A 16,576-nucleotide genomic window follows, 5' to 3' on the forward strand; every position below is an offset into this window, starting at 1 on the left:
GAGAAAAGGGATGCAGTGTGTTCTTTTATCTCCATGGTCCTGGGGCACCCAACATATGTTTGTTGATTGAAATGGTAAATAATGAAATAATGGCTGAGTGCTTCTTGAGAAGCAGTTACATGTCTCTGCGAAGATGGGAGGTAGTGTTCCTGAGGGCCTCCTTTTACCAGTGGGCTGCTCTTTGGGTGGCGCCTTCGAGCCTCCCGCCTCATGGGTGGTGTGGCTGACGTTGAGCTCGCAGACAGGAGGCCCCATGGTCTGGTCACTCACCAGGCTCTAACCAGCGGTCCAGCTGGGGCCTGGCCTCTGCCCAGCCACACTAAGCTGCCTCTCCAGGGGACCAGGCAGAGTTCAGGGTTTTAATGGGGCCCTTTCTTCCTTTCAAAGCAAGGCTTCCAGCATATTGGACCCTGCCGTAAACTGACCAAAGTCATTATCGCTTTGGTTGTGGTCAGCTTCTCTGTGGGTTTGGGGTCAGCCTCTCTTCCCCAGACACCTGTGACAGCAGGTGATAGGTTAAGCTCTTCACTGAGACAGGCATTTATTAGCCAGTGAGCATAAAACCAGCTCATCACTCTTTCCTTTAGGCTCCGTGAAATCCCTTCTCTCTGGACTTGGTCCTGCAGGGCACCCTTCCAGAGAAAGTTCAGGCTCCTGACTGCGATGTCCGGGCTGGCCTGTCTTCCTGTGCCCAGGGACAGGGCCCTGCAGCATTGTGCTCAGGTGCGGCTCCAAGCCCCGCCTGTGCTAGCATGGAGCAGAGTGCTGGAAGCCGCTGCGATTGTCAACCAGTCACATGGCTCGAATATCACTCATTCTACCAACGCCAGGTATTGTCCTGGTGCCCTGAATTAGCTAATGCCCGTCAGTGGCCCCTGAGAGCAGCATGTGAAGTTCTTAGGGCGGCGCCCCCCACATTCTCACTAGCCAGCACTCCGTGCGAATACCCCATCGGCCACTTGAGCTGTTAGCTTAGAAACGTGTGAGCACTGACTGGGATCCCTGCCTTCCCTCACCTGCTGATGGATCTTGTGGGGGTGATTTGACAGTAAAACTACTTCCCAGATTCTTAGCCCAGCTTAGATGCGTAAGGACTGTGGCTGAACCCAGTTCAACACGTATTTAAATTTTACAGAAGGAAAACATTTGGGTTGGCTTTGGTGGGGTTTCCTTTTTATAAAACTTGCTTCAAGTGTTTTGCTTGTGAGGCTTCAGGGTCTGGAGGGTGGGCGGCCGGTCTGAAGTCCGGGCTGGGATCTCCGTGGGCGGCAGGCCTCTCCAGACAGAACCTGCCTGGGTTTCCCAAGGCTTTAGGTGGTGCAGGGGAATCAGCCTGGCTCACACTGCAAACTTTTTTCAAAGGAGAGATGAGGGAGCCAAGAAATAACCTGTCTTGATTCCTCTACATTTTCATTGGCAAGAATTTAGCCGTCTGGATCCATCTTAGTTCTTTAATTTGGGAGGACTCTTTGGGAGGCGGAGGAGGAAGAGTAATTTTTATTGAAATGTAAAGATGTGGTCAATAATTGGCCCCTCCTCCTAACCCCCAGCAAGGGAACAAACAGTAAGGTCCGCATTTTTTATCAGAAAAATTAATACTCGGCCTTGGGCTAGGGTGACAGACTGGGGACTAGCTGTTTCCCTCTGAGCTCTGCAAGCCCAGCTGTAGCTGCCCTACGATGTGGTTCCGAAACCTCCATGCAACTGGTTCTGCTGATGACCAGTAAAACTGTGTGTCCTCAAAAGTCAGCAAAAATATCTGGACAACTGGATGTGATGCTCTTGAAGGTTTGGAGGCTGAAAATACAGTGAGGGACAGCAGACAAGGCTGCTGAAGGGGGCTTAGAAATCCGTGATCTCAGTGGGGATCATGCAGGTGCTTGGAGATCAGTCCTGATGACGGTGGGGATGGAGGAGGAGGAAGGAGGAAATGCTACTCACCCTTAGCCCATGTTAAAATGTGAGTACCCAGAAGTAAATGCCAGCTTGAAGCAGGTGCTTGTCAGCTCCACCTGATGGGGGTGGGAAGGAATGGTGAGATTTGAAGCCTGGTTGAATTCCACAACGGAGCAAGCAGACCCAGACCCCCGGCCACTGTGCATCACTGCTCAGCCGTTAGACTGATGAGCGGTCAGAGACGGGGGCAGAGGCTGCCGAGTTGGGCCCAGCGCACTTCGCTTTGGGGAGAGGGGCACCGGAGACTCCCCCAGGATGGGGAAACGGGAGGGGCCTCAGCTGGGCCTGGGAGGTGACCCACGAGACTTCCTGCTGTGAGGAGGGAAGAGGAAGCTCTGCCAACTGGGGCACAGCTGATCGGAAGTCAGCCATGGGGTCAGGTTAGTTGTCGAGGGGCACAAGTTAGGCCTAGGTGTTTCTCCCACGCGAACCCCGACAGTGATGAGAGCACACTTCCCTCTGCTCACTTACGACGTGGCTCCTCGGGTCTGTGTTTAGGTTATCAGAAGGCCTCTGCTCAGGATTATATATAACGTCTGCATACTTGGTTACTGAGGAAGGAAGCCAGGGCTGCATTTAATCACAGCTGTCCACTGTCAGGAGAGGTCCTGATGCCCTGTCGTGTCACTACCCCGAGTGGCAGTGATTTATAGCTCGGCAGCAGCGGGGGCCTGGGGGAGCCTTTAGAGCCGGCGGATTTGTTGGTTAACTTTGGTTAACCCCGAGGTCAAAAGCAGTTTCTGTCTGGCACATTAGATAACTTTGGAAACGCTTGACACGTTGCAGGTAGCATTACAAGAACATCCACGCTTGTGATAAAAGGAGTTACTTATGAGACAGCTGCAGTTTCAAATGCAGAAGAAAGAAGCTCCTGTAACTTGCGTGGGCTCCAGGAATGAGCCCCCACTGAACTCGCTGGCATTTCTGAGAGGAGGACAGGGAGAGGGGCCAGGAATGAGACGGGGAAGTCCGGTGCAGCACCGACTGGGGTTCAGGGCATTGCCGGCTGGTTGGGCGCCATTGTGGAGGAAGGGTTCGGCCTTCTGATTGTGTCACAGGTCCCAGCAGAAAAGCGCCTGTTTTCCCAACTGAGCTAGTACAGTCCAGAAAGACCAGTTTGTTCCAAAAATGTTATCAGAAAGCTCTCACAGTTGATTAGTTTCCTGCTTGGTTTATCAAAGACAAGAAAGGAGCACTCTAAAATCAAAGAGGGCACCGTGGACTCATCTTTCTGATTTCTTCCCTCTCTGCCTGCAGACCAATAAAGTACAAGCTTTAGGGAAATTATGACAATTTTTAAACATCCTTCCCTTAATAGCTGGGAAGTTGGTCTTCTCAAGGATACACTGGTTAACACTAATTTAAGCATCATTTTTCAGTGGACATTGTGAACACTGGAAAAGCAGTCCAGAAGAAATTGTACTTGGAGCCATTAGGGTTCCTTTCCTCTTCTTTCCTTCCTTGTGTGCTACGGGGCACACAAGCCACACACCATGCAAAGGAGCCTGAAACCAGGCTCAGACGGATAACAGCCTGGTGGTGCCGTTTCCAGTCCGACTTCGGGCATGATGACAGCACTCTCCGGCCCCAGGGCGTGAAAGCACCCATGTTAGCTCTTTGCACAGTGCTGTTGGGGACAGTTGGTGACCTGCGTAAGTTCCCACACATCTGCAAGTGCACAGAGGTGCAGGGTGGGTGGAAAGAGGCTGCCTCTTATTTGGCCCCTGTACAAGTCCTGTACCAAAGCAGGGCCGTTTGTTGAGTAAAAGAGGAAGCCAGCCAGTAGGCCACTTCTTACTTTCTCAGTGGCCCGGTTTTTATTATGTGCCAAGTGTCCCTGCCTGAACTTTTTTGATGGTTCTTAGAGCTGAGAGTAAATGTAATTTCTCAGTTAGGACCTGCCTGATCATCAGCTAAGGAAATGGGCAAAGATGTTATTTTCTACTTCTATCACTTCATTTGATGCTTGTTGGGGCAAGGGTCATGCTTCGTTCATCTTTCACTTAGCTGTGAGGCTTAGCATGGTATTGTGTGCTTGCTGACGAGCAAGACATCTTTCTGGGTGGAATTTCCGTGACCCTGGGCCATTCTGTAATGGCAGGCCAGACCTGTCCCCACTTCCAGTTCTGAACTGGGGTTTCAACTTTGACAGATGTGCAGGTTTGCACTTTGCATTGGTTAGGTTTCCCATTGTTGGGACACAATTTAACGAAGAGAGGTTTATTCTGGTTCACAGTCCCAGAGGTTTCAGTCCGTGGTTGGCTGGCTCCAAAGCACAAACACATAGCAGAAGCCAGTGGCGGAGGAATGCTGCTCACGTCGTGGCATCTGGGAAGCAGAGAGCGGGCTGAGAGCCAGAGAGCAAGGACCGTCTGAGATAGAGTCCCCACGATCCTCTTCATCCGAGTGGGCACCATCTCCTACGCATCCATTCACCTCTGAGCCCACTGCTGGGCTGACCACCGACAAGGTCGATCCCACTCACCTCTTGGGAGTCTTCTCATCAGTTAGGCTGACATCCAGGTTAGTGGACACGTTCCTCCTTCTTCTACCCTGGATACCCTGCCGGGTGCCAGCGTGGTGCTAGCTGGACCCTTCCACGTTGTGCAGCAGACTTCCAAATACTCTCTAATTGCCAAGTCCAGAGAGCCAGGCTGCCTCCTGGCTTCTAAGCGCCTCCCCTGTCATGGTGGAGGTATCTTTTAAAGCCATATGGCCGAATCACTTACACACTTACACTTACACACATGGCCGGCTCAGAGAAATGAATAGCTCTAACCCTGTGGAGACTGAGAGCCCAGGCACGTTGGCAGTTCGATTGTGAGTCTGCGCCTCGGGGTGCTCGGGGAGAATGGGAGTTGTCTGAGTTAGAAGTAAGATACGGAGCCGAGGAGGAGGTTTCCATTCTGTTGTGCGCTTTTCATGAGGAAATGGCTACACCTCCACATGTGGACTAGCTGCTTACTGTGTTTTCTCAAGACCTGTTTCTGGAGAGCCGACTCCTCCTGGGGAAGCTTCCTGGCTCTGCTCCCACACCAGCTCTTATCCCCACACCCACTGCCTGGAATGGCGAGATGCCGCCTAACCAATCCCTGGGTCATTGTCCAGTGAAGCTTCAACTTAGCCCATAATGTAGTCACCTCTCTAATTAGGCTTAAGTTTTTGTGTTTTATTTTTAAAATCAAAGAGCAAGTTTCTGCTTTTGTTGCTCTTCTAGAACACCCTGGACCATTGTGTGATGGATAAAAGGCCAGGCTGATTTCCAGATGTCTGCTCATTACAGCCTGGGCCGTGGCCCGCTCACCACTCACTTCTCATCCTGTCGGCCCGTTGGCTGTGGTTTTCTACCTTTGTTGCAGACGAGAACCATCAGCAGTTCTTAAAATTCCTGATGCTCAGGTCGGCCCCAAACCAGTTAAGTCAGACACCGAAGGACGAAGGACGAGAGGCATCAGCATTTTAAAAAGTTGTTAGATGATCCCACAGTTAGTGGAGTTAGGGAATCACTAGCACTTAAGTTAGTTTCCATGAAAGTGGAGTTTCAAGTATGCAATCACTGAGCTTTGCTTTTTTCCTGAAATCCAGAGAAACAAAGCTCACATGTGTGTCCTTTTGGGTAGCTCATTCGACGTGCTGTTAAGACCCATGGAAGGGAGAGTGACCACACCTATCAGAGGAAGCGTGGCTCCTGCTGTGGCTGGACGTCCCATCGAAGTTCCCGTCGGAGTTCATTCCCCACGTGGGTGCGGGCTGGGTCCTGTGGGGCTGGCAGGTGGTGACGGGGTCACGCGGATTCTGCCCTCCCGAGTGGATTCATTCACTCACGGGTCAGTGGTTCATGGGTTGTCCAGGATGGGTCTGCCGTGAAGACCAGTCTGCCTGCGTCTCTGGGTTGAGCTCCTGTTGCCTCAAGGTGCCCTGAGCTGCCCAGGGCCCTGTGGAGGGTGCCCGCCAGCAAGAAGGCTGTCACCAGAGGCCACCCACAGCCTCGGGTCCCCAGAACTGTGCTCTTTCTTCTTTAAAATGGCCTTGTCTATGGTGTTCACTAAACACAGCACCCATTAGAGGAAGAATAGATGGATGGAAGAAGGTACTCACTGCGCCCTGTGTAAAGTGGAAAGCGTGTGCCTGGCAGTCAGGCCGGCCTGGGTTTGGATTCTGAGGCTACAGCTCACGGCAAGCGACCTTGTACTGGACGCCACACTTGTCTGAGCCGCATAGGTGAAGTTGGGGAGGGGTCACCCTTCACCACAGGGGTCAGGGAGGACCCCAGAAATCCTGTCCTCTCGGGGCCCAGCCCTGGGTGGGACTGGCCCCCTTCAGTTGTGGACTCGGCTCCTTCAGAAACCTGTCAGCACAGGGTCTGCTGCGAGGGTCCCTGAGGCTTAGAGGGACCAACCAGCCCTGCTGAGGGTCCTGAGGCACCAAGAGTGATCCGGGTGCCTGCACTGGCTTCCTGGTGGAGGGGCAGAGCGGGAGTGGGAGCGGGAGAGAGGAGTTCGGGCGCAGACCTGAGGGCCTGCACTGAGGATGGCTACGGGCACCATCAGAGGTGTCCGTCTTCCAGAAAGTGGCAGGACAGTTTTCTGGCTCTGCCCCTGTGTGCCAGATGAAGGAGACAGGGGTCACGGTTGTCATTTTCCACTGTGATGGACTCCCAGTCTAGAGGAAAAAGGCTGATTTCCTGGCTTGGGCAGGGAAGGTGCGAATTACTCCTGGAACATTTCGTTGTGCAAGCAAGTGTGCAGACAGAATGAGTGGTATCTGGAAGACAGAGGGACCAAGCAGAAGAAGCAAATCTAAGAGTTCTGAGCGATAAAATATATAAGGGCAGTAATGGATTCTTACCACCGAATACAGAAGGAACCCATGCGTCTGTTGTGTGGCGGTTAGATGGAAGGTTGGTAGGTAGATAGCTAAAGAGCTCTTCCTTACAGAGTAATGCCAGAGATACTTGTGGATGAAATGGTGGATTTCAGAAGTAATCATTTCATAACCCTAGAATTGTTTGAGCAGGAACCCTGGGTGGATGTTAAATGCCAAGGCACAGGGTATCCATGTGGCTGTTAAGTGTCTCCGTACATGGCTGACTGGTTGAGAGTGGTGAACGGCACCTGTACAGTAATGAGAGCGGGCAGCATCTTGGCCAGGTGGCCAGGTTACTGTAACCAGTGAGAAGCAGACAGGTGTCACACGACGCCCACGTGTGCAGATCCAGGGCCGTGCTGCAGGACGGGGCCTGTGCCGCGTGGAGCTGTGGCTAGTGAGGAATGTTCCCTGCGGTCGCTGGCCTGTGTCCTTCAAGGGCCAGTGTCATAGAAAACAAAGGATGGAGCTGTTCCAAGCCAAAAAGGACTAAAGATACACGATCCACATGCAGTAAGTGATCCCGGACCAGGTTTTGTGCTGGAGGGAAAACGGTAGTGAAGGACTTTATTGAAACAATTGAAAAAATCGGAATGTGTCTACTGGGCCAGATATGTATCAATATTAACTATATCTGTACAGCATGAAATACCATATCTATATTAAAATACACCGAGGTGTTAAAGACAAAGGAGCATGGTGTATGCTGCTTACCCTGCAGTGGCTCAAAAAATACACACAGAGCAATAAAGCAACAGCAGACCATGTTGGAACTGACAGATCTGGGTGGAGAAGAAGGTATACAGGAGTTGGCTGGATTGTTCTCAAAACTGTCCCATACATTTGAAAAAAACTTCAAAATAAAGAAATTTTAAAAAATACTGGGTACAGAAAATAAGTGCGGCTCAGCAGTGTCACCACTTAATTGTCCTTTTTAAGGCAAAACATTGCTTGAGCTTTTCTAAGCTTTGCTTTTCTTACCTTTCAAGTGGAGACAACACAGCACCAGCCCTCTCGGCTGTGCAGGGACGCGTGTCCGGCTCCCCCTGCAGCAAAGGGCTGTGGCCACACAGTGAGGTTTTAACCTAAGCGTGTCCCACACCTCCTGAACGCTGTTGTTCGGAGGGCTTCGGGCCCTGGTGAGCAGTTCCTTGTGTGTACAACTGTGAGATGGTGATGCCGCCCCTCCCGCCACTGCGCGTGTGCACCAGCATGGTGCCAGATGCTTTATGTTCTCACTGAATCTTACAAAACCCTGTTAGGTAGCCACAGGTGTCCCTCAGTGTCCGAGGCCCGGTTCCGGTTCTCTGGATGCCGAATGTGTGGGTGCTCAAGCTCCTTATATGAAGTCACCTGCACGCACCCTCCGGGTTCCTGTCACCCCTGGATTATTATACTCGGAAGATGGTGTCAGCGCCGTGCACATGGGGTTGGTTGGTCAGTGATGACCACGAGCGCGCCCTGGTGCCTGTTCAGTGCAGTTTTCTGACAGTGTCCACAGAGCTGCTGGGACCCATGGGTGTGGAGGCGCAACATGCTGTTTACTGCTGGCTGCCCTGCACAGAGGAGGACTTAACCCAGGAGCCTGCCGGCTGGGACCGTCCGGAGCTCTCCCTGCCTCCTGCATCCCCTGTGCCCAGCGCCCTGCCTGGCTCAGCGTGGTGCAGACCGACGGAAGGTGCTGGGACGGAGCTGACCCGTGTCTCCGCGGCTTCGGCCTGGCTTTGTGTCTCCCTCAGCTGCTCTGCTTTCTGTCCGAGCGCTCAGCGTGGAGCCTGCAGAAGGGGTCGATTCTCCTGCTCCCCCGCCTGTCTCTGGTCTTGCTTCGCCCCTGAACACCGTGTGGACAGTGTTAGCTGGTGTTCCTTCCTTTGGCATCTGGTGTGATTCTGTGTACCGTGTTTCTGGTGATCTCCATGTTTTGTGAGTTGTTCGCTTTGTCTCCAGGCAGTCTGATTTTCTTGAGGGCAACAGCCAGCTGCTGACAGTTTTGGATCCTTGCTGCTCAGGGCAGCGCACGGCCTTTGGAGTGGGGCTCTTGCTGGCCCCCTCGTCACACTTGTGGGCAGCAGCTGGTCAGCGGGGGGCTCTCAGGGAGAAAGGCCCATTCCTCATAGGGTGCATGCGCTGCTGGGAGGCAGCCCCACCCCCTCTCTCTGCTTCCTACCTGAGCCTTTGTGGTGCGCAGATAAGCAGTGGGTGTGCTGCTTGGGAAGGGTTTGCCGAGAGCACAGGAGGCTGAGTGACGCTTCCTTCTTGACTCCCCTGCCCTCGGCCCTCTGCAGCCCCAGGACTCTTTCCCAGCTGTGGCTGCAGGCTGCACGGTGGGACTCGCTGCTGCTCTGTCACAGTCCTTCTGCAGCAGCTGGGCACCAGCATCCAGCCCCACTTTGCCTGTGCGGTCAGAGTGGGCGGCCCCGGCCTGGGCGTGGCTGGGCAGGCTCTGGGCTCTGCAGCTTGGTCTTGAGGAAGTCACTGCCCCTGAGCCGGAGACACCAGGGCCCTGCAGCTCTGAGGGCTGGGGACAGGTGGCGCGGCTGCCCTCACCCTGGGGCCGGTGAGCACACGGGGAGCCGTTCCCACTTGGCTTTACTCGTGATTCATGAATGTTCCTTTTCAGTTAAAATATTTTCTTTCAGCATTACAACATGCTAAGTATTTACTGCAGAAAAGCTATGATAATATGAATAAAAAGAAAGTGAAGCATACCAGTAGACCCACTCGGGCACAATCAGTGTAAACACCTATGTGTTCTTCCAGTCTCCCAAATGTGTGTGCGTGCACACACACTCTCGCACACACGCCATCATTTTCCCCTCCATTGCATTTTGGAACAGCTTGGAAATTTAGAGATTATCTCAGTTAATGGAACCAACGAAGTGACCTGCAAATGAAAAGTATTATTAATATGTTGGGGATGGAGGTGAAATTACACTTTAAATTCCACAGATCTGGGCTCCTAGGCTGTCATTCCTGACATAAACTTGTGGGAATGTGCGTCTGTCTCTGGTGCCAAACGCACAACACACAGAGCAGCTTATGGGCTTCAGCCAGCATGTTGTGCTCCATCTTCGTGATGAAACACAGATTTCCCAGTAAAAGGAAAATCTCTTCCTTTGAGAAAGTTGAAAAAGATGATACTCACAAAAAAGGGAGAGAGAAAAAAGAATCCCAGCTGGTTGAATTTAGGGCGCTGAAAGGGATCCAGCTGACAGATCCTGCCTGGCCGAGGCCACGTTTCCATCTGATTGTGCACTGGATACATTTTCATTCATTTTAAGCCCTTGCCTTTCAGTATCTTGTTCCTTAGAGACAGACAGACTCCTATCAAGAGCTCTCTTGGCTTCCACCGATGGTTGATTTACTTAAGTGGTCTATTTCGCTATTCCAGTAAGGAGGGACTCGGGTTTGTTGACACATTTCCGAGAACCTTGTGTGAAGAATCATGGCGATCTGACCATGTTCCCTGGTGCTTCTAGTGGTGACCTCTGTGGACAGAGCAGGTGCTCTGTGCCTTCCCTGGACGCATGGGCGGGAGGCCTGGCTGTTCACCCAGGGGGATGCTGATATTGTGGGCGCAGCTGTGGCCAAGCCTCCTGTCTGTCTTGGACGGCAATTTCAGCAAGGCAGGGGTCTCCCATCCCCTCTGCTGCTCGCATAGGGGTGTTGTAGCAGCCAGATGGCCTCACCTGGCACTCTGCCACCCTCTCTGGAGGTTGTCAGACTCCCCTTAGACCCCATCCTGACCAGGAGATGGGAACCCATGAGCATGGGACTGGCACTGGGTACTTTTTGCATCCCAGGAGCCTCCACTGCGAAACTGGGTTGAGAAGCGTGGACTTCATAGAGGGGCTGGATAAGCGGAGGCCCGGGATGCTTCTCCACAGAGATGATAGCACGTGCTGCCATTTGGAGACCCGCTCAGGCCTGGGAGGCAGTGAACTTCATACTTTTTTGAAACCCCAAAAAACTGCTCACTGCACTGGATCTATACCCGCAGTACCGCCCAAATGCCCTCGGTCCCAGAAGAATACAGCTCTTGTGGATAATACTTTCCCTTTCGAGGTCCCGTGCAGCCTGAGTTTCTCTTTCTGTTCGCCGGCGTTTTAGGGGATTCTGTTTCCTTTTCTTTTTGTGCTGGCGGGGGCCGTGGAGTTGATCTCGTGGCCTACTCCTGAGCGCTGACCTGTACTCTGAAGACCCTGACAGGGAGGTGGCTCCCACTCGCTTCCCCGTGCCCTCTCTTCCAGCTCACACAGACCTGGCTTCCGCCTCACCTGGCTCCTCGTCCCGGCCTGGACTCCCTTCCATGCCCTGATCCCTGCATGGTCAACCTCACCTGTCACAGCTTCTTGGACGGGGTTGGTGAAACAGACTTAGCCCACACTGACAACTGAGTTACACGTCATTTACTGAGGAGATTCCCGGGTGGATGTGCAGGGAGTGACACTCAAGGGCTCTGGCTGTGCTGTCTTGGGCTGAGTCTGCCCTCTGCTCGGAGGAAGGAGCCTGTTGTCAGTGAGTGCATCCTTCTCTGTTGCTGCCTGGGGAGCTCTGCCTCCCCTCCCCTCCCCTCCCCTCTCCTCCTCTTCTCTCCTCGTTTTCTTCCCTCCTTTTTTTCTGTTTGCTTTATTGTGCTATGTTGTCTCTGGCTTTGTTTGACCTTGGCACAAAATTAAATGTTCTGAAGTTTAACATTTTTCTCACTGACAAAAATTGAACATATTAGTGACGTGTTTGAGGTATGCATGCGCCATGGAATGGCCAGATTTCAACAGTCATTGAGCATGTGCTTCGACTCCTTATTCTTTAACTTCTGAAGCAATCTGTGAGGAGAGGAACAGTGTCCTGGAGGGGGCTCCATGCAGGAGTTAACTTAACTTATGTGGCTGCCAAATGTCAGAGGTGGGCTTTGAACCCTGTTCTTTGGATTCCAAGTCATGGCCCCTTCTCCAAGTGGACCATGTCTCTCTTTTGGTCCCTGCATCCTCAGCACCGCCCAAGACCTTCTGGTAAATAGCTGCCCTCGTGAGCTAGGCCCTCCCGGTTCCCTCAGAAGCCCCACCCTGGGGGTCTGGCTTGCCTGGAGTTGCCACACTGGACCAGCAGCCCAGGTCCTTCGCGGCAAGGAGCCCAGTCAGCTGGGAAGCCTTGTGGAAAAGCTGGTCCACCTCTCCTGCCTGTGCTGTCCTCAGACGCCGGCTCGGTTCCCAGCCGTGGCATGCGGGTAAATACTCTGATAGACTAAACACACTGCCACGCTGGCTGGGAGCTCCAGCCGTCCCCCGTGTGCCGTCCGGCGTGTTAATCGTCACGCTGCGGGCGGGCTGGGCCGGGATACTTAGCAGGGCTTGAGCACTACCCTCCACGCTCGGGCCGTGCGCAGAGCTGCAGTTTCCGTTCTGACCTCCATGGACAGTCCTTACAGAGAATGCAGACATAAAGCAATTCTGGAAATGTCAAGCAGAAATCACATCTAACGGGTGCCGCCGCCGCCAAGGAAAACATACTTCAGCTTAAAACGTCCCCATCCAAACGGGGAAATTTGAAAACCCCTCTTGGACCTGCTGCGGAACATAAGCGCTTTTCCATGCCCTTTAGTAACCTTCGATGCATGCAAGCCAGCTCCGCGCAGCCCCCATGGCCGGGAGGGGCCCGGGAGGTGACAGCTGAGACCCTGTCGGCTGGTGTCGGCCAGCAGACCGTCCTGGGCCGCGGCGGGAAGATTTACCGTGGCGGCAGGTCCCGCACGCCATGCTGTTCTGCCTGCATCTGCCGCAGTGGAGAATCCATCCCGGCTGAGTCTTGAACTCCTGGCCCTCCCGATACCTGACACCCGTGGCTAAGAGGCATGTCCGTCCTCCACCTGCCAGCTGTGGCTTAGGGGACACACTCTGTCTTCTGGCGTGTGAATAGCCCCACCGGAAGTAACAGTGCTGTGTCGATAACGAACCGCACCCATTGCGCATGCTCATGAGGCGGCAGCCCGGGGACTGTACTGACGCCCCCTCGATTCCGCTGCTGCTACCCCATGTGCAGAGGAAGCTGAGCACAGAACGGTTAGGTAACTTGCCCAAGGGCACCTTGGAATTTAAAAATAATGCTGTCGTGCCCACACAAGGCAACCAACCGGGATAACTAAGGAAAAAATGAAGTATTAGAGCTGGCTTCCATTATACTGATTTGCTTATACCTTTTACATGTTTCTGGACTGTGTATGTTTTACGTACACATGGTGCTGCAGAACCACATGCATGGGGGATCTAAATAAATATCCCCAGGTAGAACAGAGGCTGATGGTCGTTTTCCTGGCGGATGGGCTGCATAAGCCGGCACACTCGGTTCTTTACAGTGCATACCGATTGTGGGAGGAGCCTGAGACTTCCGCAGGGCGTGAGCCCCACCAGCTCCTCTTTTTGTTGGATTCCCAGGGCTGAGCTCCACCATAGCCGGTAAGGCGGCCAGAGCCAGGAGAGCCAGATGGACACACGGGAGTGGGAAAGTGAGTGTTGGGACAGTGATGGTGGGGGGGGCTCGGCAGGGGACTAGGTCCTGGGAAGCCCTCAAGATGGGATTTGTGGGCTGGGCCTGGTGGCACACACCTGTCATCCCAGCACACAGGAGGCTGAGGCAGGAGGATCCCTGTGGGTTTGCAGGTGGCTTGGGCTCCATAGTGAGACCCTGTCTCAAATGCTCCCCCACGTGGGCTTGGTGCACTGATGAGAAAAACCCCAGAGGGCTCCCCTGGCCTCAGGGGAGACTTCTAACAAGATGCCAGTTGTCTGTGGATCAAAAGCAGCTCTCAGGGACACAGGGTGTGCAGGGCTCCTGGATTAGACTGGCAGCCTCCACACTGGGAGAAACGTTTGCTGCTCACCAGCTCCTGTGCTGTGGCTCTGTGCCTTGCTCTTCCCTCCCTTAGTCTGAGGAAGACCGGTCATCGAGGCCCCGCCTCATTTCCTGAGCCTGATGGTACCGAGCGATGTTGCATAGTGTACTCAGGGGGCAACCTTCCTGAGCCATCCTCGGGGTAGCAGTGGGTGCTGTGCCCCTTCTGGTCTGTGTCTCCAAGGCAGGACTCGGGGCTTCTTGGAGAATGGGGCCGGGACAAATCAGGGACACGGAGTGGCAGAGGCACGAGCTAAAGTAAATGGCATCGAGTCTGAGTCCAGATCTGTGAGGCGCCCCCCCGGCTCCCTGCCCGTGGATGGATGGATGCCTCGCCTTAACCTGCTCCGTGCCACAGGGCAGTGGAAGCGTGTGCCTGAGCCGAGGTGGCCGGAAGGGTCGGTCAGAGGGACGCGATGAGCCTGGCCGGGGCCTGGTGGGAGAGGAGAAGCCGCTGCGCGTGGAAGACACGGCCCGAGCTCCCCGGCCTGCTTTTGTAAGAGTGGCAGAGGCTCAAGTGGCTGGCTGTGGCCTCCCCGCTCACACCCTCGGAAGCGGAAGTGTGTTCTACCTCTCCCAGAGGAGCTCCAGTCTCAGAGCGTGTGACACAGGATGGAGGGTCCCCTTCACTTCTGTCCTCTGTGAATGTCCCAGGGCACAGATTAGGAAAGTTGTGCTTAGCAGGTTGTGCAGGGCAAGAAAAGTAGGTTTCCTAGGCCAGGGATGGAGGGATAGTTTTGTTTTCCATGGGACACCATTTATAAACGTACTTGTTTTTCTTACGTTGATCCAGTTGTGTTGATCTCTGTTTTGGAGACTCATGGCCTTGAAGAGTCCTTCCTTCTCATCTGCATGTCCTGGAGTCGCAGTATGGTGGCACAGGAGAACTCCCGGGCACTGCCCCCCGGGGTTCCCCTGCCGGCCCCTGGAGACTCGGAGACCCCACGTGCCACTGATGAGTGTGAGGGCAGCCACATTTGGGAGACAACAGTCATCCCCCATATCCAAAAGCAATAAATGACTGCTGCCCGGAAGGGGCCGAACTGTTTTGAAGCCACACTGAGGAAAGCAGAAATTTCATCAGAGCCGTGAACTGTGAGCCTCCACAGGCAAGGCCCCCGCACCTCATGGGAGAGAAGCCCTCTGGGGGGCCAACAGTGGACCTCCAAGAGGTGGAAGGGCCAAGGACCTCGGCGCGGGCCAACCCGTGCTTCACTGTCCTTGGTTCCCAGCAGGAGGGTGGTCAGGGCGCACTTCCTCAGAGGCCGCTGCGAGGCTCTGGACAGAGGCAAGTTCTTTTACTGAGCTCCTCTGCCCTGTCCCGTTTGTCACTGGGTTTTCACTGAATGTGGGAAGGGGCTGTTGAGCTCTCTTTATTTTGCAGCAGATCCGTTCAGTGCATGACTCTGTGACTGATGCTGCTCCAGGCCCCTGACCCAAAGCCCTCAGGAGCCCACATTCCTGTGGTAAAGACAGACTATCAACAAGTAAATGAAATTCTAAGAAAGACCTAGTCACTGGTGATAAGGGAAAAGCAGAACAGAATACACACCAGAGCAATGAAGGGATGGGGCGCGCTGGGCTCTGAGGCCAGCACAGCCTTGTGAGGGGCCTGCTAACGAGGCGCTCCATGTGGGACCCTCGGAGGACCAGCCAGGGCAGGGGGCACTTTCTGCCTCACTGTACCCAGCCTCACCGAGGCCCTCCTGGGGGCTGCACCCCTCTGTTTGTGTTTGCCTTCAAGACAGCGCCCCCCTACTCCTGCCTGGTTTTGTCAACCTGGAGTCCTGTAAAACCTGGATGTGCCCCTGAGGACGTGCAGCACAGAGGCTCTGAGACGGGGTTGCCCTTGGCGTGTTGAGACCCCAAAATAAAGCAAAGTGACCCAAGGAGAGCGACGCCCAACATGGCGTGTGGTGCAGGGTTGGTTCATCTCTCACATGTATCATCGAGTGTAGGCACTGGCACGAAGGAGACAGGTGAAGTCCCTGTCCTAACGGGGTTTCCAGTCCTGTGCAGAGAAATAGAAAATAGGCCCAGGCATAATGGAACAGGTGGCAGTGATGGAAAACAGAGCAGACCACGTGGCGCGAGCGGGTCACACGTGAGGAGGGCAGAGCTGTCTGTCCCCAAGGGGTGGACAGCGGCATCCATGAGGTAGAATGGGAACCAGAAAGGACTCTGCAGGAAGTGGAGAGCAGTAGCTTGTAGAGGACCTGGGAGAAGGGTGTGGGTTTCATGCTAAGAACTACGGCAGCCTCTGGGCACCAGGGTCTAGAAATCTTGGAAAGCAGCGAATACTGGGTGTCAGAGGCCGCAGGGGTGAGGACCCAGCCGAGTACGCTGGGCACAGCCGGGAAAGGAGGTCACACAGGAGCTGGGGCAGGACCTCCTCTGTGGGCGGCTCACACCAGGGGGGTTTGCACAGATCACAGAGCGCCTTGACATGGGCTCAGAGCAGCTCGGCATTTATCTCTGAGCACTTCTGGGTGCCACAAGTAAGGATTTTGGGGAGTGGCCCAACATGCCTCAGCTTGCGGGACAGCTCTGTGGTTGGAGGTAAGGGTGAGGGAGAAGGGCAGAAGGTTTGTCACAGAGCTGGCAAGCAAAAGTTTCATCTGGATTGTGTCTTTCCTTCATGGTGCTTTGGGGAGGGGGTGGTAAGGACCTGAGGTTCTGCCCAGCCTGCATTACACAGCACACATGTGGCTATATTTGAAAGGTGTCCTATTTGGAGAAGGAGTGTGACAGTGAAAATTATGGGGCTTAACCCTGGGAGAATGAAAATCACATCATTTAAGCTGTGATTTAGAAAGGCTGAGGAGAGTGACTGTGGGGAAGCACCCATCCATCCACTCATCCATCC

The 16,576-nt window shown here is 54.0% G+C and overlaps 1 protein-coding gene across 5 annotated transcripts in view; it reads left to right on the forward strand.

Moving 5' to 3' along the window:
• The window catches only part of Ror1 (receptor tyrosine kinase like orphan receptor 1), a 291,697-nt gene that overhangs the window by 100,197 nt on the left and 174,924 nt on the right, over nt 1-16,576 (forward strand). The window contains exon 2 of one of the 5 annotated variants that reach the window (XM_010605070.2): nt 4,193-4,479. The exons of the other annotated variants lie outside the window; for them this stretch is intronic. The gene's annotated coding sequence lies outside the window, so the exon portion shown is untranslated. The remainder of the gene's footprint in view (nt 1-4,192; nt 4,480-16,576) is intronic. 5 annotated transcript variants of the gene reach the window in all.

This window comes from Fukomys damarensis, unplaced genomic scaffold (assembly GCF_012274545.1).
Source record: "Fukomys damarensis isolate Sample0158 unplaced genomic scaffold, DMR_v1.0_HiC HiC_scaffold_33, whole genome shotgun sequence".
NCBI classification, from domain to species: Eukaryota; Metazoa; Chordata; class Mammalia; order Rodentia; family Bathyergidae; genus Fukomys; species Fukomys damarensis.